Below are 17,909 nucleotides of genomic sequence, written 5' to 3' on the forward strand. Positions count from 1 at the left end.
TATGGCAAGCTATCAACAAAAGTTAATATGATGTCCCCTGCTAAGCCACATGGGCTCCAGGAGTCAGTAAAAACTCCATTTAGTTGCCAACAAGAACCAAGCTCATGAAGAGATGTGAGCAGGTGAGAAGGGCCAGGCAGTTTCTGGGTCAGGAGAATGGTGGATACATGATCCCGGGCATCTGATCTAGCCAGGTGAGTGACCTGGGGGATTGTAGCAGGCTCTGATGTCTGCACTTTGTCAGAAGACACACACTGTTCACCCCGAAGTCCCCTAAGGGAATAGAACTGTGTGAGAGGAGTGCCTCTGGCTTCCCCATACAGTCTGGGGTCTCTCCTCACTGTGGGCTGAGGAGGGCTTCTCCTTGGGAACATTCTGGCTGCCTCATAAGGTGTTCTTGAATATCCAACCCTTTCCTACCCCCACGGGCGCTGCTTCCCCTTTCCACAGCAGACTGTGTGGTCACAGTTACATGGTATTTCCCCATTGTTTGCCATCACTGTCTCTCTGATGAAAATGCAAGTTTGGTGGATGACATGTCTAGATGAGACAGACCCTCCTATCTTGTTCACAAGACCAGGCTACTTCAAAGTTGCTAATCCTGGGGGAGAGAAATAAGAAAACATAAGACAGTATCAGGCAAACTACACTGATCCCCTCTCAGGATATGTTGTGACTAGCTCTCAACCCCTCTCTCAACTGTGTATTTTCTAATGTTGTGGTTTGAATAAGGTTGCCCCCTCCCCCATGGGCTTATATATTTGAACACTTAGTCCTCTGGGAATAGCACAACTTAGAAGGACTAGGAGTTGTGAGTTGTGTCTTTGTTGGGGGTAGGTGTGGTCTTACTGGAGGAAGTGTGTCACTGGGGGTGGGCTTTGAGTTTTCAAGAGTTCAAGCCAGACCCAATGATGTTTTTCTCTTCCTATTGCCTACAGATCCCAATTTAGAACTCACAACTACTTCTCCAGCACTGTGTCTGCCTGCATGCTGCCATGGTCCCTGCTATGATGACAACAAACTAAACCTCTGAAACTGTAATCAAGCCCCAATTAAATGCTTTCCTTTATAAGAATTGCCATGGTCACAGTGTCTCTTCACAGTGAAAGAAACCCTAAGGCAGGTAAGAAGCAATACAACCCCCTGACCCATTTTGTATTGTTGTTGTTGAGCAGCCAAGACTGGATGATTCATGAACTGATTCATTTTTCACACTGTGGAGACTGGGAATCCCAAAAGCATGGTGCCCACTTTTGGGCCTGTTGCTATATACAACATGGCATAGAGTGTCTTTTGGTGAGAAAGAAGTCTCTTTTTCTCTTCATATAAAGACAATAATCCCACCATTCCCCACTAAGAGACCTCATCTTATCACAAGACCCTCCTCCTGGCACCATTTACATGTGCATTTGAAAGATAACTTTCAGGCTGGGGAGATGGCTCAATTGATAAAGTGCTCACATCACAAACATGAGGACCTGAGATCAAGCCCCAGAACCAATTCAAACACACACATACAAAGACACACACACACACACACACACACACACACACACACACACACACACACAGCACAAGTTGTGGTGTGCACTTGTAATCCTGGCCCTGAGGAGACAGGTCCCTAGGACTTTTTGGTCAGCCAATCTAATCTAAAAGACAAATCCAGACCAGTGAGAAAGTCTCAAAAAACAGTGATAGAGGCTGCCCGAGGGAGGAATAATACTTAAAGTTGTCATCTCTCTCTTTCTTTCTTTCTCATACACACACAGTACTCCCCTCCCTCTCTCTCCCTTCCTCCCTCTCTGCTCTCTCTCTTTCTCTCTCTCTCTCACACACACATACACACACACACACACAAGCAAGCGTGTGCACACTCGTGTGGGAGCATTAAGGCCCATTGAGATGGCTCAATAGGTAAACTACTTACTAAGCAAGCTTGGTGACCTCAGGACGATTCTTGGAACCCATGTAAAGGCGGAAGGAGAGAACTGATCCCACAGAGTACTCTAACTGCACAAACACCCTATGGCTTGTATATGTCCCTCCCCCAAATCATACAGACAACGATAAATAAAATTTATTCAACGTAGTTGGACATAAAGAGAATTAAGTTTTTAACACATGAGCTGTGGGCACATGCTAAAAGCACATCAAGCACTTAGACAGATGCCTCTGGGGAGAAAGGGGCCAGAATAAGGTACGTCCTTAGGGAAGCAAGTGGTGATGGGGTCCTGAAAATAAGCAGAACTGGAAGACCTTATTCTGGATTTTTCCTTTGGGCCACTTTGTAACATTCCACTTTCTGTTTAGCTTTCCTGTCATTGCTATGAGCCAGGCGGTGTGCACCCGATATGATGGCAACTCTGTGGCAGGGGCAACGGGAACGCCTCGCCTGACATGGATGAAGCAGGTCAGAGGCCAGGCCCTCATGCATTAACTCTGCCTTTTAGAGTTTTGACAGTGCCTAAGATGAAAGAGAATCAGCAATATTGATTCTGAGTTTAAAACACTGCTATGTCAGGGCTGGAGAGATGGCTGTCTGCAAGAGCACTGACTGTTCTTACAGAAGATCATGGTTCAGTGCCCAGCACCTACTTAGTGGCTCACAACCACTTGTACCTCTTCTGACCTTTCTGGGCACTAGCGTAAATATGGTTTACATACAAACACACAAGTGAAACACTCATTGTAGGGGTGTGAATGAGAATGGCTTCTGTAGGCTCCTATATTTGAATGTTTGGTCCTCAGCTAGTAGAACTATTTGGAAAGAATTAGGCAATGCAGTGCTGTCGGGGTAGGTGTGTCACAGGGGGCATGTTTTGAGGTTTCAAAAGGTTATGCCATTCCCAGTTAGTTCACTCTCTGCCTTGTGGTTGTTGCCTCAAGATATGAGCTATCAGCTCCAGGGCCATGCTTACTGGCCTGCTGCCATGCTCTCCGTCATGATGGTCGGGGATTATAGCCATGACTAACCCCACTATAAACTCTTGGTGTTTTGTTATGGCAAAAGAAAAGTAACTAAAGCACTCATGCATATAAGAATGATGATATCTTTCATACTTTCATACCTTTTATGTGCATTAAATTTGGCTTTTAAAAATAGTGCATTAAACCAGGCATAGTTAGTTCTCCTTGGGAGGCTGAGGCAGGAGGATTAGTTGAGGACAAAAATTCCAGACTAGCCTATATATTTGAATATATAATGAAATATATGTAATGAAATCCTGTTGCAGAAAAAAAGGGAGGATAAAGGGAGAAATTAAACAAAATTACATGTAAAGCTACATATTGTGACATACCTGTAATCCCAGCACTTGGGAGGCAGTAGCAGAAAGGTTGCTGGGAGTTGAAGGACACTCTGTCCTACATAGTAAATTCGAGGCCAGCTAGGACTACACAGCAAAACCCCAACCCATTATCATTATCATTACCGTCATCATCATCATCATCACTGTCATCATTTCCACCATCATCATCACCATCATCACTATAATCACCGTGATCACAATGACCATGATCACCACCATCACCATCATCACCACCATCACCATCATTATCATCACACCATCAGCATCAGCGTCACTACCAGCACCATCACTATCATCATCACCATCATCACTACCATCATTATCACCATCATTACCACCACCATCGTCATTATAATTAATATAGAGTCCTTACGTTTGCGTTTATGGGGCAAAGGTAGGACAGAAACCTTCATCTTCAAATAGCACCACCAACGTGGGTTGTAAGGACTTCCAAGTAAATCCTGACAAAAACTTAAGGAATTCTAAACACAAAGGAACAGAGACAAGCATGGCTTTTTGGTAGCAGCATTTTCTTGGGTGGACTCTGTTTGCTAGAGACAAGCAGAGGCTGGGTTCCTTTAAGGGAGGCTTCCTGACTCAGTATTAATGGCAAAAAGAACAGGGCTCTTTTAAGAGGCCCTGCTAACCAAACAATTAAATGGTATGCACAAGCTGCTTGATGGTGACATAGACAAGAGTCATGGCAGTGAGCACAGCTCCCTGTGTTGGTGGTAAATGTACCACCACCATGTTGGAAAGCCAGCAGCTAAAAAGTCTGCTTTAATTTTAGCCATGATGTTTAGCTAATAAGACTCAGGTGTAAGGAGTATGGTTTTTCCGCCCCACCGCCTGGTCTGGTCCAGCTGCTGCGCTAGCCCCAATTAAAACACAGAGACTCTGTATTAGATATAATTCTGTTGGCCCGGTACTAGTTTCTTATTGGCTAGCTCTGTCTTAAGTATTAACCCATTTCTGCTGATCTATGTATTTTCACATGGCCTTCTCTTACCGGGGAGGCGGCTGGAGTCCAGCTCTCTCCAGACTCTCCATCTTGGCTCCTCCTTACTACTTCCTATTTCCTCCTTGTCTCTCCTATCTTCCTTTCCTATTGGCCAATAGTGCTTTATTATTACCCAGTATGAGAAACATATACAGAATGACATCTCCCATCATCTCCTCTTTTCTGTCTAAATAAAAAGAAGGGTTTTAACCTTAACATAGCAAAATATATAACACAACAGTTATCAAATAAGAATCACAGTTAACAATATTTAGTCTATTAACACTTAGCAAGATTAAAAGAAACTATTTTATTATCTATCTTATATTTGTATGTCTAACGTCTCTGTAACTTATCTTTAATCCTAACTAAGGAAAACTATAAACATAACTATCTGTCTTTAACTCCATCAAAGATCACAGAAGGATAATATATAAACTCTGGAAATGACAGAGACAATTCACCCGAAGTTCTTTTGTAATCTTCCATCTTTAGCCCATAGGCCATAGTGTGTCTGGTAGACTCTTTAGCAAAGTAGGAAACTTTAAACTGTCTTCTTGTATTGGCAGTTTGTCAGTCACTTTTCTCTGTGTCCTGTAGACTGTCTGGCAGACTCTTCCATGAAGCAGGAACTCTATATCAATGTCCATCTTGAATCAGCAGTCACTTTTTTGTGGGTCATGCATGTCCAGTTTATACAGCATAAAGTCAAACAGTCCAGACAAGAGCAGTATCTTGTCCAAATGGCTAGTCTTGCCATACTGGAAGCAAACTCTATAACAAGTTTCTTCAATGTCCATCTTCCTTTCTGACTCAGGTGGTGTTGCCAGGAACAATTATGTCTCCCTGTCAAGAAAAACCCTAAACCATTTTAAATGCCATATTCTGTAGATCTTTGTGAAAGATCTTATTACTGGGGACCCATGGGAGTGTGAATCATAGAACATTGGTAAGATGGAGGGTCTGGAGAGAGCAGTATGCAGCAGCCGGCTCCCGGTAAGAAGACCACGTGGAAATACATAGATTAACACAAATGGGTTAATACTTAAAACAGAGCTACCCAATAAAAAAGTAGTAACTGGCCAACAGTATAATATCAAATACAGAGTCTCAGTACATTATTTGGGGCTGGCGGCATGGCGGCAGGACAAGGCCAGGCGGCAGGCAGAAAAACCCATACTTCTTACACTCAGGTGATCTGAAAAAGATAGAAATATACAGTAAAGACAGATTCAGATGAAGAAAACCTTCTAAAGGGTTTACATTGTGTTTAAAAATATACGCAGGCTTGGCAGAGAAAAGAAAAAGGATAAAGTGGTTAAAAAAGAAATAGAGCAGCTGGGTGATGGTGGCACACGCCTTTAATCCTAGCACCTGGGAGGCAGAGGCAGGCAGATTTCTATGATTTCAAGGCCAGCCTGATCTACAGGACAGGCAAAAGTACACAGAGAAACCCTGTCTCAAAAAATGAAAAAATAAAAGTAAAAGAAATAGAGTAAGAAAAAAAAGCCCTGTAAAGATGGAAAGCACACAAGGAGTCTGGATACTGTATGTTATTATGTTGTCTTTGAATTGTTAGATTGTTGAGGAAGAAGCAACAGCTGCTAAAAGATATTTGATTACCAATGCCACTGGATTAATTCAACTTATATATTTTGAAAATACCTTGAATTTTAAATTTAACTCTAAGGAAATGTTACTTTGGAAAAGAGATTTTGTTTTTGTGTTCACAGAAAATGAAAAGCTATGGATCCCTTCCAGATTAATATGGTTTGATCAATCAAGACCTCCTGAAGCAGTAGTCCAGGTTATTCAATATTCAATACAGCTGAGATAATGCAACCTCAGACTACTACAGCCAGGATTTGGCCAGGTTTCTGGGTTTTCTCAGCATCCCCATGTTATTGACAGCACCCTCCAAACAGCAGAAAGCAATTTGGAGGGAACTACACCCAAATTCCCAAATATTGTTTATAAATGTTTTCATTTAAACGGGGTTGGTTATAAATGGTTAATGGTCAAGTCAATCTCTTTCTTTAAAAGGGGGGAATATGTTATAGAAATGAATACTTTTCATTGGTATGGATTTTGGTTTATTGATGTAAATTTAAATCAATCTTGTTATATGTTTATTTCTCCTCTTGTTAGATATTGTGGTTATACATCTAATTTAAAAATGTAATGTATAATTACATACAGATCATATATAGTCACCTATAATAGTCAAAACTTAATAGTTATATTAATTAGGTATTCTAGATATACAAAGATATATTTGAGATGGATAGTCTTCAAACCTTTCTAAGACTTTCAGAATATGGCATTTAAAATGGTTTATTAGGGTTTTCCATGACAGTGAGACACAACTACTCCTGGCAACATCAATTACTTCAGAGAGAAAAATGGGAACAAAGAATATAATTCTCAACCAACAAACCAAACTTGAGAAGTAATTTCAAATTCATGATGGTCTAATAAAGCTGAGGTCCTTCACCTTGCCAGCCACCAGGTGTCACTGTACACTCCCTGCACATGGCACAGACAATTGTCATCAGTGAAATCTGCTGTTTTAAATCTACCTAAGAAGGGGCTTCAAAAACCAGCTTGATAAACAATCATTTGAAATATCACATTTTCAGAAATCCATCCATTTATTTGCCTAGGATTTCTGGCTAATAGACAAATGCTTATTAGAATAAAGCTAAGAAGTAGGTTGTAGTATATACATCCTAAGCAATGCATTTTATGGAATATTCCTGCTTTCTCTTTCCTCATCCTCAGCCAGATTAATGTCTACCCAAGGACAATTCTGTTAGACCAGAACAGAATATTCCAGGAGAGTCTCAGAGGACCAGCTGTTTCCCAGCTTTGGAGTACTGAATCCCAACCACTTCTTAGGGTGGGATTTAAATGTAGTGTGTGTGTGTGTGTGTGTGTGTGTGTGTGTGTGCCTGTGTGTCTGCGTGTGTGCCTCTGTGTGTGTGCCTCTGTGTGTGTGTGTGTGTGTGTGTATCTGTGCCTGTGTGTCCACTCTTAAGTAGGTGTAGCTAAGCAAATTCCTCTGAATTGAAATATCCCTTCACAAGAGAAAGGGAAGTTGATGAGACTCCAAAGGTAAACAAAATGTCACATATCAGGTAAAGTAGGAACTTAGAAGATTCTGGAAGGGCCCTTCCCAGCTTCGTAGAACAGTAAACAACTGCTTGGGGAAGAAGATGATGACCAGCCAAGCTGCAGAGGAATTTCTCAGATCTGTCAAGCTGCCTGTGAACTGTGCAGTGTCTGGTCTTGCAGCTTTTATGAGTCATTCACGTTACCATGGAGAGCTTTTCAGTGAGGCAGCTGCATTTTGGAGTCATCTCTGCTCCTTCAGGTAACCCTCACCCACACACCTATGAACAACTCAGTAAAAACTCATGGTTCACCCAAACATTGGTTCACCAAACTAGATGGTACTTTGATCTGCCATGGCTTCCGTTGGTGGGATGAGTAGACTTAAATGTGTGTGTTGCATCACCCTGGGAAGCTTTCTCACACAACAGTAGGTTCCAGGGATCGAAGTCAGGTATTCAGGCTTGTATAATAAATGCCTTTCCCCACTGAGCCATCCTGTTATCAGCTCTGGGGTTGGGAAATTTTGAAAACACTATGCAAACAATTTGCCTGGTAAATACATGCCTTGCTACCGCAAAGGGCTGAACACAAAGTACTGGAAAAGCTGTGCTGACCACTAACCCTCAGTTTACTAGGCTTGTTGTTGTCATCTCCCCTCACATCTCATCCAGCCCTTACAAGACACATTACCTCAGCTAACACTGTTTCCTTGATCTGGAGTTTTTCTATATTCATTCGGCAAACAAGCCCTTCCCTGGTCAACACCCTTATGGTTATTTGAGTGAGAATGGCCCCCATAGGCTCATATGTTTGAACACTTTGTCCCAAGTTAGTAGAACCATGTGGTCTTGTTGGAGGAAATGTGTCACTGAAGGTGGGAGGAGACTTTGACATTTCAAAAGACTCCCACCATCACAGTGTGTTTTGGCCAATGTAGCCAGGCAACAAGTATAGGAGGGACTACCAGACTAGGAGTAGGCTGGAAAGAAGAATACGGGGGGGGGGGTCTCAGGAAGACACCACGTAGCCACCAAAGGAGTAACATACCAGCACATTACAGGTAAGCCACAGATTCATGGAAATACATAGTTTAATAGAAATGGGTTAATAACTAAGAGAGAGCTAGTCATTAAGAAGCCTGAGCCATTGGCCAAGCAGTTTATAATTAACATAAGCCTCTGTGTGTTTATTTGGGGCTAAATGGCTTCGGGACCAGACAGGACAGAAACTCTGTCTACATCCCAGTGTCTCTCTTTTCCTTGTGCGTGTGGATCAGGATGGGAGTTCTCAGCTACTGCTCTAATGGCATGCCTGCTACCATGCTCCCTGCCATGATGGTCATGAACTCTACTATCCTTTGGAACTGTGAGCCTGAGTTAAATTCTTTCTTCTATTAGTTGCCTCAGTCATGGCATCGCTTCACAGCAATAGAAAAGTAAGACAACTCTTCCCGCAAGGGTTCTTGGGAAATGGCAGTGACAATGTTCCTTTTGCTTCTTCAGCTTACCCAAGCCAATGCCCTACTTCCTTTAGGAATCTCTGTTCCAAATGAACCATAGAAACAATGGCTGGTCCTGGTCACAGAATATTTGCAATGGCTTCATAAGCCTACAAAGAGAACATGCTAGAAACTGTCCCTGCATGGCCATCTCTCATGTTGGGTTTCTCTGGATTGAGTGCCAGGCCTTCCTCTCTATGTGCATGTCATAAAAACTCTTAATAATTCTAATGGTACATTCGGTGAAGAGCTGACTCCAAGGAGACAGATGAATGTCATGATAATGATAAATGGCATGGTTAAAACTAATTTTATAGCATTATTTCTACAATTATTATAAACAATGACTTCTCTCAGCCTTTTACAGCTTCTCATTCATTTAAGGTCCAGTGAGTGTGTGTTGTGATTTTTAAATAGAATTTGAGGCTTCCACTCAATGCCCAATCATTTGAGGGGAAGTTTGGTTTTTTTTTTTTTTAAATAATCTCAAATTCCATTATATTAGTTATATGTGTACAGTGTAGGTGGGAAGATACTGCTTAGAAAAATACAATTGCTTAACAAATTCATGAGAAAGTCACGTTGATCTTGTAGTAAACACATAGTTTCCTGCCCATTCAAAATTTAAGTTCCCTTTTTCTAGAATACACTTCCCCCATCTCTGATGCCAACTTCCGTGCCATGTGCTTTTTGACTTCCATGACAGCAAGGGCATTTTTCCACCATAATCTTTCTACATGTGTGACATTTTCAGGGTTTTGGCAGTTGCAGGAAGCAGGCATGGAGAGCTGTAAGTAACCTGTCCACACCACAGGACAGGGCCAGCAGGTTTCTCTTTTTGTGAGCCCATAAATGCAGTAGTGCTATGCTCTGTGAGCAGTCCTCTACGATGCTGATGGCATCACTGCTTGGGCCCTCTGATGCACTCTGCAGGACAGGAACTCTCAGAATGAAGAAAAGTTGGGACAGGTATTTCCACACTGTTTCCTTGAAGGACCAGTGTTAAGAGGAACATGAGGGAGAAATATTCACCTATAACTGAGGCCTCAATATAAATAATGCTGCTTGCCCATCACAGAATCTGTAGGCTGCTAAGAAAACAAAAGCCTCTGGAAGTGAACCTAATGACAGTGGTTAAGAGACACTGAGAGGAATCTGGATGTACACTACCTGGATTCTAATATTAGGACTGTCACATTTTACTGGGTCAGTTTTCTTGTCCCTGAAAGACTCATAATAAAAGACACACTGAGAGGTAGTTCTGAGGACTGAATTCAGGGATATACATAAAGATCTTAAACAGGGATAGCATCTCATGACAGTAACAAGCATTCATTCACTGTGTATCAGATAACCTATTATAGACACCCAGCTTTCACTCGAACCCAAGACATCAGGCTTGCATCTTTCCCACCAGCCAGGCCACCCACCACTCTGCTGCTGTTGGCTGGAATTTGCTAACATGTCCACCCTGCGGGCATGATATGGCCTCTCCAGAGCCCTCTTTCCCGTTTCCATGGCTACACTTCCTCTTCTCTGTGTTACTGAAAGCCCTGACTGCAGAGGCTGGTTTATTTATAGCTGAAAAATTAGTGCTATTTAGCTTGAGCTTTTCTGCAGCCATCAGCCCATTACTCTAAGAGCATCCACGCTCACAAGCGGCACTGTTTTGTTTCCCCAGTGCCCTGGAATCATTAATTAGTGGCTCAAAAGAATGTTTATGTGAAGAGAACAGCTCGGCCCAGCCTTTCTCTATCAGAGACCAGTATCCTCCCCGAACTCCAACTCCCACAGACCAACCACTGATGACACAACTCTACTTGGATCTCCCCACTTCAGATATGGCCAAAATTTAACTCACTGTACTCTCAGTCTTCTCTTGCCTGGTGTTCCTGGTTTTCATGAATGGCATCACCATTATCCAGCCTCCAGGCCAGACCCTGAGACAGGTCTCATTCCCACCTCTATCTTACCACCACAGTCCCATCAACGTGTCACCAGACTTCGCTGGTCCCATCTGCCAAAGTCCTCATCTTCGTTGATGACGAGGATAGTATTTCCCTGGCTTGGGGACATTACCGTGGAACTGACAGGTTTTCAGTACTTTCCTCTAATCCCGCCTTCACACCCTCATTGCACAGATCTTTTTGTTGCTGCTGCTGCTGCTGCTGTTTTCTCCCTTGAATCTATTTTTATTTAGATCAGAGCACTAACAGCATGATTGGCTTTCGCAAGCCTGAACCACGAAGCATGTAATATTTAAAATATGTTGTTGTTCACAATTTGAGTATAGCACTATTACTGTTGGGGACTAGGCTCAAAAACATTTGGATTCCCCAGCTTTGGAATATTTATTGACATCAACATGGTTGTCTAGTCATTCAGAGGAGAGAAATTCAAAAGCAGTCTTTTTCTTCTGCCAGTTCCTTTGCGACAAGGTCCATTTTCTCACATGAGAAATCATTAACAGGGAGGCTTTCAACAACTTCCAGGACTTATTCTTAATCATGACAGGGAACAAGTAGAGTAGGAGGTCATCAGGAGCTTCATAGGAGTTGCCATCCGAGATAACACCCATTGACGAGCACTCTCCCTCTGGGATTCCAAACCACATGCCTCTGTGGTTAGAGTCAGCTTTCAAAGAAGACATTGCACTGGGCAGTTTCTGAGTCTTGATGATAGCAGCAGCATGCTGTTGCACAGCCGTGATGGACTCTCCCTTGAGCCAGCTGTCATCTTTTAGGGCTTCATACACCCCCACTTCCTCTCCTTGCCATTTCACCTTAGCATGACTGACATCTGGATACTGAGTTGATAAATGATCTCCCCCAGATAATAACATCCTTCACACCATCACCAGTTATAGCAATTAGAGATTTAAGAGCAATTAGAGATTTCGTTTGGTTGTGGCCCAAGCAAGTCAGGCAACTGAAGCTCTCCTTGGGGATCCACGGGGCTGACTTGGAGGCCATTGGACAGTTGGTGTTGGCTGGGTTTCCTGCTGCAATGACCTTAGCTGATTTCCTGGAGTATTTCTCCAAGGCCGCACCCTGTACTTTGAAGGTTTTCACATTTGCTTTCAGTAGGCTTTTCCTCTCTGTGCCTGCCATCTCCTGTTAGTGTGGAGCCCACAAGGACAGCCACTTCTTTGTTGCAATGACATCTTTCAGAAGGGAAGGGAAGCTTTGCAATTCTACCAGAACACCATCCGTAGCATTCATCCTGAGGGGTTGATATCCAGCAGCACAAGAATGATGGGCCAGTTCATTTCCAGGACTGTACAACAGTGAATGTGCCATTTGACTAGCTGCTCTAGTCAGAAGGACTCTGATTGGCTCAGACATTATTGGGAACTGCAAGACTAATTTGTGCTTTTGCAGAGGCCATCCCCTATTGTTGTTGTTGTTGTTAGCACATTTATTAATTACCCTTCCCACTGCAGTGACAGTCCCTTTGCAAGCTGTCACAAACACTCTGAGTTCAAATGTAAAACTGCCCTGTTTTGTTCAGGGGGAAAAAAAAAAAAACCTTTGATTTGACATCCGTATTATACCATTTTCCACCTGGACTCTCTCTCTTTCCCACACTCTCACAGGGTCATAGGGTAAGGTTCTCTATTTGAAAATGCAACATATAAAGTCCTGTTTTTAGCTTTGATTTCCTTCCAGGGACTTACTTCCCGCTATCCAACATAGATTTTCTAACAAGAGAGACCTGCTGCCCTCTTTCACACCTCCATGTTGTATATATTGTCCCTTAAGAATACTAACCCTTAAGCCAGGCAATGGTGGTGCACACCTTTAATCCCAGCACTCGGGAGACAGAGGCAGGCAGATCTCTGTAAGTTCGAGGCCAGCCTGGTCTACAGAGCAAGTTCCAGATAGGCTCCAAAGCAATACAGAGAAGCCCTGCCTGGAAAAACAAAACAAACAAACAAACAAAAACCCTTTCCTTGCCCAGGAGCTGAGACACTTCTCTTCCAGAACTCATTTTGAAAATCGTTTACTGGAGGATGCCTTCCCACCCCACCCTGGCAGAACCCCCCCCCCATTCACTATGTTCTTGAAGTTTCTGGTACATCCATATAATATTCCTGTCCTCTTCTTTAATTCTGTTGTTGCATGGCTTCTCTCCTCCCTCCCAGACTGACCCACTTCAAATGCTGTTTGTCTTCATAGCTGCATGACTGGAATACATGAGCTACTCTATAAACACTCATGAAATATAGGACAATTATGGCTAGAGCCAAGCCTGCCAGGGCCTTCCTAAGTGCCAGCAGAGCTTCTCCCACAATACACCTCTTCAATCAGTCTTGGTTGAGCCCCCTAGAGCAGAGGGTGGGGGGCTGCCTTGTGTCCATCATGGGGGACACAGTAGCTACCCTTTGGGACTTAAACTTCATTGCACTTGTATCTGTAGGGAACACAGTTCCCTAAAAGGCAGCTTTGAGAGGCCAGGCCCACCACAAGTAAAGGCCCTGGTAGAGACACCAGCTGTTTGTTTCTTACAGTGTCACAGCTTGTCAGAGGAGATCCCTGTTTGGCCCTGGAGCTGACTGGTTCCAGTCAGAATGGAAGAAGCTAAAAAAAAATTGGACATCACCCTTGATCCAAACTTAACAAAACAGCCATGTCAATAAGTACACCAGACTGTAAGCTCTGGGTGGAAGACCTCAGACTTACCTTCCCTTAAGCTGCAGCACTGCAGAGAATCAAGGATTGTGGTGACCCTTTTTAAAAGGAACAAATGTTTGGCATAGGAAGAGTTGTTTACAAGTGTGAACAGACACTAGGAAGAAAGTTCTGAGGCTAAACCAGACTTGGTGTCGGAGGACTCACAGGGAGACAATGAGTCCTAGACCAGCCTCTCTGCTATGTGGAAGAGGCTATCTATAAAAACAAAAGTCTGTTACTCAATTTATACTAAACACATTTATTGAAAGCAGAGCACGGAGCTCATAAAAGAGTCCTTGCTTTGCCAAGGTGCTTACAGACTGACTGGGGAAAGAGACACACTTCCAATAGTAGATGAGTTAAGTGAGTAAAGCAAGGAGAATATGTCGTGTGTGTGTCTGTGTGTGTGTGTGTCTGTGTGTGTGTGTGCTTGTGTGAGTGCATGTGGGTGTGCATATGTATATGTATGTATGTGTGTTTGTGTGTGTGCTCGTGGGGTGTGTATGTGTGAGTGCATGTGGGTGTGCATATGTATATGTATGTATGTGTGCTTGTGTGTGCATGTGGGGTGTGTGCATATGTATGTGTATGTATGTGTGCTTGTGTGTGTGCATGTGGAGTGTGTGCGTATGTATGTGTATGTATGTGTGCTTGTGTGTGTGCTTGTGGGGTGTGTATGTGTGTGAATGTTGGGTGTGTGTGTGTGTGTTTGTGGGGTGTATATGTGTGTGTGCATGTTGGGTGTGTGTGTGTTTGTGGGGTGTATATGTGTGTGTGCATGTTGGGTGTGTGTGTGTGTGTGTGTGTGTGTGTGTGTGTGTGATTTATCTTACAGATGAGAGGTTAGGAAGAGGGAGTACATGGGACCCAGGCTGGGCTCTCAAGGGACAGAGCTCATGGGTTCTCCAGTTCTGGAGATCCAAGTGTGTATGTGTCAGTGTCTGTGGAGTTTTAGAGAGAGCTCATGGAAGGATTGATTATACAGAGAGAGCAATCACACTACCAGATAGGAAGTCAGAAAAAGAGGAGTCAGACCTAGGCTTTTATCACAAACCACTGAAGGGTCTCTTAAGAGTGACCTTAATTTTCTCTGTGTGAAGCACCCAAATTACTCAATGGCTCATCCCCACCTGCCCAATCTCAAATGTTCTATGCTATCTTTTACTGCCCCATTGTGGGTCAAGCTCCCCCTCCCCCCCCAAAAAAAAAAAACCTTTGGAGAATATTCAAATGTAGCAGGCCCCATATATCACTCATGACCATGTGACCTGGGGTGTAGCTCAGTGGCAGCATATTTCCTCTGAATAAGGAAGGCACTGGGCTTGATCCTCATACACATACAAACACACACACACACACACACACACACACACACGCACGCACGCACGCACGCACGCACGCACACACACACACACACACACACACACAGAATAGGAGATGGGTATAAACATATGTAGGGTCCATTTCTAATAAGTCCTGGAGTACAAAGATGAGAAAGGCCTGTCTGAAGAATCACCACTTAAGGAAGGGCAGCAAACACTAGTCCTTCTGCTAAATCTATTTTGTTTTGCTGTAACAAAATACTTAGGACTGGATAAATTACAAAGAAAGGACGTTAATATATCTCACAGTTCTAGATTCTTGAGCACATCCCATGAGAACCCCCCCCCCTTGTATTGTATCATAACAGACGGCATCACACAGTGAGAGAAAGAAAAAGAATATGAATCACAGATGGCTATGGAAGCAAGTAAGTAAACCAAGGTCATTTTCAGCTACATAGAGAGGCCCAGGCCATCCCAGACTACATGAGATTATGTCACAAAACAATAGCCACAAGGGGGACAAGCTCTAACACTATTTTTTTCAGGAAATCACCCTTTCTTATTGAAAATATAAGGTCAAGGTCAACTAAAAACCCCTCCTGGGCTGAGCAACGCCTTCTGCAGGCACTTGGGGAAGAACAGTCCCTCCCCCAGAAGGAAGGCTTTCTTTGCCCTGATTCCAGTTTTCAGTGTTCCCTCCTGAGTAAAAGCCCTTTGGCTGCCCGGGGTTATCTGTAATGACAGTAAATGACTCCTGAGACTGGGAGGCAATCTTTTCACACCTTCAAATGCGATCTGTCTGGTACAGTCTTAGACTGAGTTCACAGCAAAACCATTGTGGTGTGTGTGGGGGCGTTGACTTTGGGTCCCTTCTCTGCCCTCATTCTCCCAAACCTGAAATGACTTAGATTACATTCACCTATGGCAATTCTCCCTAACAGCCATCCATTAGTAAATCATCATCATCATCTCTGGCTCCTGTTTGCCTCTAGGGTCACAGTAACTTAGGTCCCCGTGACCAAAACTGGGTGGCAAAACTTGTTTCTCACTAGCGGGAGTCTGCTTGCACAAGCATTTATCTCTTACAGTGTCTCGAAGACACGCACACACACAGTGTAGCAACAATGGAAATGACCATGATTTCCCAAGCCCGTTGCCTAGAAACCACTCCTTGTTTCTGAAACTAATTTAAACATGAGAATTCAGCTTGTGACTCAGGCCAGCCATGCATGGCATGGTTTCCTCAGTATTTTACTTTTTTTTTTTTTTTCTTTCACATCACAAAATTATGCTTGCCTATTCCAGAAAAAAAGTGAGAAGAATATGAAAACAAACAAACAAATGGTCTAGAAGGCACACAAAAAAAGTTCCCTGTAATCTCATTATCTGAGACAAACACTGTTGTCTCTTGGGGATATTTTCTCTTTATTTTTAATTTTCTTATTTTTTATGTCTTGCCTGCCTGCATGTATATGAACCATATGTGCTCCTGGTGCTTTCAGAGGCTAAAAGAGGATGGTGCTGGGTCCCCTGTTAGTGAGTTAGAGACAGATGTGAGCCATCATGTAGGTGCTGGGAGCCAAACCCTGGTACTCTGCAAGAAGAGCAAGGGTTCTGAATGCTGAGTCATCACAGCCCTTTGGGAGTATTTTCTTTTAAATATGTCTTTATTTATCTGTTTACCGTTCCATAACCTTGATATGGTGGAGATGGTGAGAGGCGGGATGTGCCACAGCTGGCAAATGGAGGTGAAGTGACACATTGGGAAAATGGCTTTTCTTCTCCCACCTTTACCCAGCACCTCTGAGCCATCTCACCAGCCTGGAAATACTTTCTCCCTCGGAATTTTAAACATCATTGAGAATAATTCAGGCATCTACATTAAGATTAATATTGAATTTACTCATTTGACAAAATTTTCCAATTATTTCCTAAAATCTACATCATAAAGCAAGCCATTTTTCTTTAACTGCTTAACTGATCTCTGAATGCTAGACATTTTGGTTATTTCCAATCTATTGCCGTTTAAAATGCTGTCATAATAATTTTAATACAAATTGGTTTTTGTTGTTTTTTGAGATGGTTTTGCTATGTAGCCCAGGCTGGTCCTGAACTTACAATCTTCCTGCTCCAGCCTCCCTAGTACTGGGAGTAGAGGTTTGTGCTACCATGCCTGACTATCAAAAAACAAGAGGAATTTCAGCGATCCTAAACATTTTATAGCCATTTAAAAAAATTAAACTAATATATGCTTATGACACTCTGCTTTGGATGGGAGGAGAGCTAGAGATAAAACCACGCCTCAAACTCAAATGCCTCCAACCGCCAAGCTGTGTATCTGGCCTTACATGCTTATCTCCACATGCTGTTTATGTGTAAGAGTAACATTTCTCTTGCATTTGCTTGTTTATTGAATATGCATTGGGAGAATGCATTTGCATGTCATGGCACAATTGTGGAGGTCAGAGGTCAGCTTGTAGGAGTCACTTCTAGCCTTTCACCAAGTAGGCCTGGGGATCAGACTCAGATTAATCATCAGGCTTGGCAACAAGCACCCTTACCTACTAAGCCATCTCCCTAGCCTGAATTCATATAAGTGAGTACAAGGACTTACATGTTATAATGTGTGGGAAGATCAGAGAAGAGCCTCAGGTGTCGGCCTTGCTCATATGGTTTGAGACAGAGACTCATGCATCAAGCTAACTGGCCTGCAAGTTCCCAGCCATTCTCCAGTCTCTAGCTCCCATCTCACAGTAAAAGCCCTGGGATTACAGATGCATGCCTGCTCTATGTGGTTTCTGGAGACCCAAACCTCGGTCATCCCACTGGCACTGAGTCATCTCCCCAGCCTCATGCGTAAGATTTTAGAAAGATGTTTCAACAATACATTAAAAAGTAAGTTCCCTTCTTCCCCCTGGCTAGCACAGTGCCCTTGAGGTGGCCACTAGTTCCATCTTGTGTTTATTTAACTTGCTCTGTCTCAGACATCTT

The 17,909-nt window shown here is 43.1% G+C and overlaps 1 pseudogene; it reads right to left on the reverse strand.

Moving 5' to 3' along the window:
• Positions 1 to 11,297: 11,297 nt before the first annotated feature.
• Positions 11,298 to 16,730, reverse strand: LOC127232139 (malate dehydrogenase, cytoplasmic-like; annotated as a pseudogene).
• Positions 16,731 to 17,909: the final 1,179 nt, after the last annotated feature.

Source organism: Phodopus roborovskii, unplaced genomic scaffold (assembly GCF_943737965.1).
Source record: "Phodopus roborovskii unplaced genomic scaffold, PHOROB, whole genome shotgun sequence".
NCBI lineage: Eukaryota > Metazoa > Chordata > Mammalia > Rodentia > Cricetidae > Phodopus > Phodopus roborovskii.